This window comes from Trichosurus vulpecula, chromosome 8 (genome assembly GCF_011100635.1).
Source record: "Trichosurus vulpecula isolate mTriVul1 chromosome 8, mTriVul1.pri, whole genome shotgun sequence".
Lineage (NCBI taxonomy): Eukaryota > Metazoa > Chordata > Mammalia > Diprotodontia > Phalangeridae > Trichosurus > Trichosurus vulpecula.
In genome coordinates, this window is record NC_050580.1 from 115,236,715 (window position 1) to 115,242,714 (window position 6,000).

Genomic DNA, 6,000 nt, shown 5'->3' on the forward strand with positions numbered 1-6,000 from the left:
GTCCCCTTTCCTAGGCACTGTGGAGGATGCAAAGAAAAAGATGATGTAGGCCCCTGCACTTAAGAAGGCTTTTTATTTTTCTGGGTGACAAAATAAAGAAATTAAAAGAAAAAAATTAAAAATTCAGGGTATTGAAAAATAAGAGGAAAATACCAGCTTCAATCTCACTACAACAGTTGCCAAATATTTTATCTCTTTTCTAATGCCCGTGCTATCCTTCTGGGCCTGCCACTTGTCACATACATCTGATAATGGGAGTGAGGTACAGAGTTAATTACAACCAGGGTTACTATTTCTGCCTTGGGCACTCAAAATGGACAGAACACTGGCTTCTTAATTGTCACTATGGAAACCTAAAATTCATTGGCACCAAGACTCTGGAATGACCTATTGTCACTTAGCAGAGCTAAACACTTAAATGACTTAAATGTTTAGGTAAGTCACATTTAAACATTTAAATGATTTAATTTGTGTTAAAAGCAGAGATATGCTGAAAAAAGTTTAACAACAGGCTTGGGGGGGGTGGAGGGGAGTAAGCATGACACACTTTTTAGTTTAATCTGTACTATTAACACTTTCTTAAGTGTAGAAAATCAACAAAACAATAACTCAAGTTGATAGGCAATTTGTAGCCTTTGCCAGTTTCTGAGGTGTAAACCCTCACACAGAAAATTTAACAATCCTGCTGGAGTTGGTCCCATCCAGCTCCAGCACGGTCCTGGTTGAGAGACCATGTGACATAGTGTAAAGGAGGCCATCAGTGAAGGAAAGGAGACTTGGGTTCATATCCTGCCTCTGACACGTATTAACTCTGACCATGGATAAGTCAATTAACCTCGTGGTGTCCTGGGCAACTCTTAAAAACAAGCCATAGATGAGTTACTTTTCTGCCTTGATGGAGGAAGTTTCCTCCCTGGGTTCACTGATGTAGAGGGGGAAGAGAACTTAAAAACCATAGAGTCCAACCCATCCATTTTACAGGCAAGGAAACTGAAGCCCAGTGAGGTTAAGACATTTGCCTAGGATTCTAACAGGGGTCCTTGGATTCTAAATCCTGTGCTCTTTCCTCTGGAAAAGTGGAAAGCCTGCCTCTCTAGGCTCTACTACACTGATGAAATACCATATAAAAAGCTAAGGTTGGCATGAGGGTAGGGTAAGGCCTGATAAATGTCACCCTTAAGTGTTCTGATAACAGTTGAAAATAAGACAAGGTGCTGAAAGACAAAACAATCCCCAAAACACGGGCACTCCCGCTCATCCCCCAACAATGATTGGTCTCTTTGTTACCATCTGCCTCTTGAGCCACAGAGACATAGAACTTGAAAGCTGGAAGCGTCATCCAGCCCAACTCTTCTGGTCTTACAGATGAGGAAGCTGAGGTTGAACAAGAGATAATAAAGACCCCTGAAGCTTAAAGGCAAACAAACAGCTAGACTATGAATGAACATGGCCTACAAGAGAGGCCCCTGGACTTATGTGTATCATGGTCTATGAACATTAGTGTAACAAAATCCAGGAACCCAGAAAACACCCCAAGGAACAACCGAGAATTGGGCTGTGATGGCCACAGCCTACTGATGTTCAAGTCATGGAAATTCCACCTGGTCAAAGATTTAACTCAACACAGGGACTGGAAGGTGCGCTAAAGTTATAATCGGCTGGTCAGTCAATAAACACTAAGCACTTACCGTGTGCTAACACACTGTGCTGAATGCTGGGGAAACAAGAAAGGCAAATACGCTATCTATGCCCTCAAGGAATTTACATTTTTAATGGGAGAGACAACATGTAAACAACTGTGTATATTTAAGATAGAGACAGAGTAGGTGAAAAGTCATCTCAGAGGGAAGGAAGAAGGTGAGGGAGAGAAACATGTAATGATAATAATAACTGGCATTTATATAGCACTCTAAAGTTTATAAAGTATTTTACAGATATTTTGTCACTAGTACCTTACAACAACCTTGGTGAGATAGGTTCCTATACTGGAGGTAAAAAAACTGAGGCTCAGAGATAATAAGGGTCATAGTCACATAGTAAATAGCAGAGACTGTATTTGAACTCACCTGTTCCTGACTAATTCTGGAACTTGTAACCCCTATGGCATACTGCCTCTATAAGGCATTAAAGACTGAATACTTTTTGGTCTACTAAATGTACTCTACTTGTGCTCATAAAACTAGGAAAAACTCTTAAAGCAAAGATTCCAAAGATTTAATCCCAACATACCAAAGGTTTGGGCTAACAAAGCAATAAGACTCAGCTGCAGGTAGTTCTGGCCCATGCACTGCCATCAATTTTCTTTCCTAGTCTTTACTCACTTCTTTAATAACAGTTCAATCTCACTTCACAAGATAGCCCCCAAAAAGTGCCAAATAAAAAAAAAGAATTATTTTCATTTGTCTCAGAAAATACATTTCTGTGAGCCTGCATTTTTTTGGTTTAATTAGAAATGTCTTCATAAATATTAACAATCTCATGGAAAAAATTGGCCAAACTTTCCAGACATCAGAGAAATACAAATGACAATACCTCTGAGGTGCCACCTTTGTTAAGATGGCAAAGAAAGTTAAAACCAAGAAAATTCCACATTGTCAGGGCTGTGGAAAAACAAGTATAGTTCCATTCACTGCTGGTAGAGGTATGAATTGGGGGATATAGAATAGGCGGCAATATACAATAAGAAAGACCAAATTGTTTATGTCCTTAGACTCCTAAACCAAAACAACAGTACTGACTATAACTATGTAAAAATAATAATAAAAGAGCAATAAAACCTCCAAAAATATATAGAAGAAAAAGAAATTAGAAAGGGAAGTGAAAGTAAATAGTACGTTTTATTAATGTTAATATACATTTTTTTAAAAAATATGAATGATTTGAAGTTTGTGATTTCATGTACAATCAACTTTTGTTTCATTTGGATGAATGTTTTTGTTGATGGTTACTAAGTCTAGAATTTAAAAATAAGAGGAAAAATATTAGGTGTGGAATAGTATGTGAGAAGCAGCATAGTGGGATGGAAAGAACTGATTCAAATACATAAGAGCAAGAGCCATTCCCCAGTGGATAAACAGTCAAAGGATATGAACAGGAAGTTTTCAAAGGAAGAAATCTGAGCTATAAATCAGGCCTGTACATCTTGTGGCCTGTGGGCAGCTTATGTTCTTTAACGGTGAAAAATGTAGAGGAAAACATCCTTTTTACGTAGAGGAAATCCTTTGGCAGTGCCACAAGTGGCCCGACGGCCATAAGCACCCACTGGCCCAAAGTTGTGCAGGCCTGCTATAAATCATCACATAAAAAAATGCTCTAAATCACTAATTAGAAGAATGTGAATTAAAGCAAATTTGAGGTTCTACTTCATACCTATCAGACTGACAAAGATGACAAAAGAATAAAATGACAAATACGGGAAAATGGGTACACTAGTATACTGTTAGTGGGGTCCAGCTACTAAGTTAGGAAAATGTAACCCCTTTGACCCAGCTATACCACTAGTAAGCTGATGCCCCAAAGACATCAAAGAAAAAAGATCTCTATTATAAGAATATGCATGGGGAAGTTAGGTGGCGCAGTGAGTACAGCACTGGCCCTGGAGTCAGGAGGACCTGAGTTCAAATTCTTCCTCAGACACTTGACACACTAGCTGTGTGACCTTGGGCAAGTCACTTAACCCCAATTGCCCTGCCTTCCCCCCTTCAAAAAAAAATATGTATAGCAGTTCTTTTAATGGTAGGCAAAAATGGAAGATTAAAGGAGTGTATATTAGGGAATGCCTAAACAAATTATGCGTATGAATGTAATGGAATATTATATAGTCCATTATATATATATATACATATATATATATATTTCATTGTGAATGTATATATTCTATTAGTATATTCCAATATATAATGGAATAGTTTATATATTATATATATGCTTTAAAAAGATGCAATAGACAATTTCAGAGAAAACTTGGAGGACCTTTATGAGCTGATGAAGTAAGCAGAATTAAGAAAACAATTTATATAATTATAATATTAGAGAAAAATAACTTTAAGACTATATAATTCTGATCAGTGATAATTAAAATGAGTCTGAAAGAATAAAGATAAAAAATAAAGCAGAGAGATAATAAACTTAAAATGCAGAAAAATTTTTGGACACGGCTAATGTGGGAGTTTGTTTTACCATACTATGTAGAGATTTAAAAAAAAAATTGATCAATGGTGGGAATAGTGGAGGAAAGGGGAAGTAGGGGGAAATAGGAGGATATAGTAGGAGAAATAGATTATTTTTAAAGATATGTTAATTTTAAAATAAAAGCAATAAACTCTTTTAAAAAAGGAAAAGAACACAGAATTAGGAATAAAAAATCCCTGAGTTTGAGTCCCAGCTTTAGTATAACAATTCTAAAGGCATTTAAGCTCTCTTAAATCTCATTTTCCTCATGTGAAATGTAGATGCCATTATTTGTACTATCATTCAGGATGATTGTGAGAAATGTACTTTGCAAACTACAAAGAATTATACAAAAAAGCTCATCCTACCTAACATAGCCTTTAAGGTTTACAAAGTACATTGCAATATGATATCATTTGGTCTTCACTACCACCCAATGAAGTACTATTATCCATTTTACATTTGAATAAACTGAGGGTACAAGAAGTCAGGGTCACACATGTCTTCCATGAAGTCCATTGTCTTCCATTAAGTTATTTGAACTCGATTCTTCCTGATCCTTAGCTGAGCATTCTACCTACTATACCCTGTTCTCTCTCTGTGTGTGTATAAATATATATACACATACATATATACACACATATATATACACACATATATACACACAAGCATATGATTTACTGTTATTAATTAGAGCTCCAGTCCTCAGTGGTCCATCAAAACAACTTGACTATACAACCAGGTTACTTCCTTTTTCTAGGGCTTGGGGAAGTGAGGAAGAGGAGGAGAAGAGAAACAACCCTAGAATGAAAGCTGGGAGAATATTTTCTGAAATTGGCACTTTCAATTAACATAACCATTAAAATCTGGATTGCTGGCATAGGATACATAAATTTGGTGACAAAATAAACACATACACATAAATGCATCAATAAAAGCATGGCTAAATATTAGAAATATACCAAGTTATAGAAACTGTTAGGATATTAAGTTGGCCACTGTACTTAAAATAGGCTAAAATATGTTGCTTAAACATCGTCTTCTTACCACTTCCAAAAACTTTCATTAGCGTAGAGAAAATATCCTATTTATAACATGGAAACTTGTCACTACTGATTTAAAAAAAGGAATAGAAAATTATTTATGCCATTTATTGCCAATAAGTTATACCTACATAAAATGCCTTCAATTAACCATGATGCTTTTTTTTCACATAAGAGAAAGTTTTTGGATCAAGTGGTTTGCTTAGTCTACAAGGACAGACATATTACGATGCAGCATGCTCAAGTAAGGGTTTTTAATAACCCAACATGGTTTAGAAACAAGTGACTATGACTATATATAAACTTGCCTTCTAACTTAAGAATCCATAAACTCTTCTTTTAACTCAGATGACACCAAATTTCTGCAAAGAAAAAAAATGAATTCATCTTCAGTCTTTCAGTGCCAGCTTTCTGAGAGTAGCCTAGGAAAACTATATTGGAGTAATTCGAGATTGCTCCTTCCCCCAAATAGTAACATGCCAACCATGAGCAAAGGAAATAAATATAGCCCCAGCCCAGCTGTCCTGCAGTTTCACACTCCTCAGGTGTCACCAGGGAGAATGTCACATGTTACAAAGCTAATTGGAAATCATGGTGTGGAACCAAGTGTTTCAAGCCCCCTGTATAATTATTACGCATTTCAGCTTACAAAGCATGCATAACCTATTTCTCTCAATTGCTGGCTAAAGACTGGGATGCTGGAAATCTGTGGAGGACAGGCTCTGCGGGTTAATGAGGAGGGGTGCCTAACACCATCACTACGCCACATAGGAAATGAACCACACTT

General features: G+C 36.6%; 1 protein-coding gene across 1 annotated transcript in view; it reads right to left on the reverse strand.

Moving 5' to 3' along the window:
* The window catches only part of FSD2 (fibronectin type III and SPRY domain containing 2), a 77,734-nt gene extending 72,054 nt beyond the window's left edge, over positions 1–5,680 (reverse strand). Inside the window, exon 1 of the mRNA XM_036735653.1 lies at positions 5,522–5,680. The gene's annotated coding sequence lies outside the window, so the exon portion shown is untranslated. The remainder of the gene's footprint in view (positions 1–5,521) is intronic.
* Between the last annotated feature and the right edge of the window lie 320 nt (positions 5,681–6,000).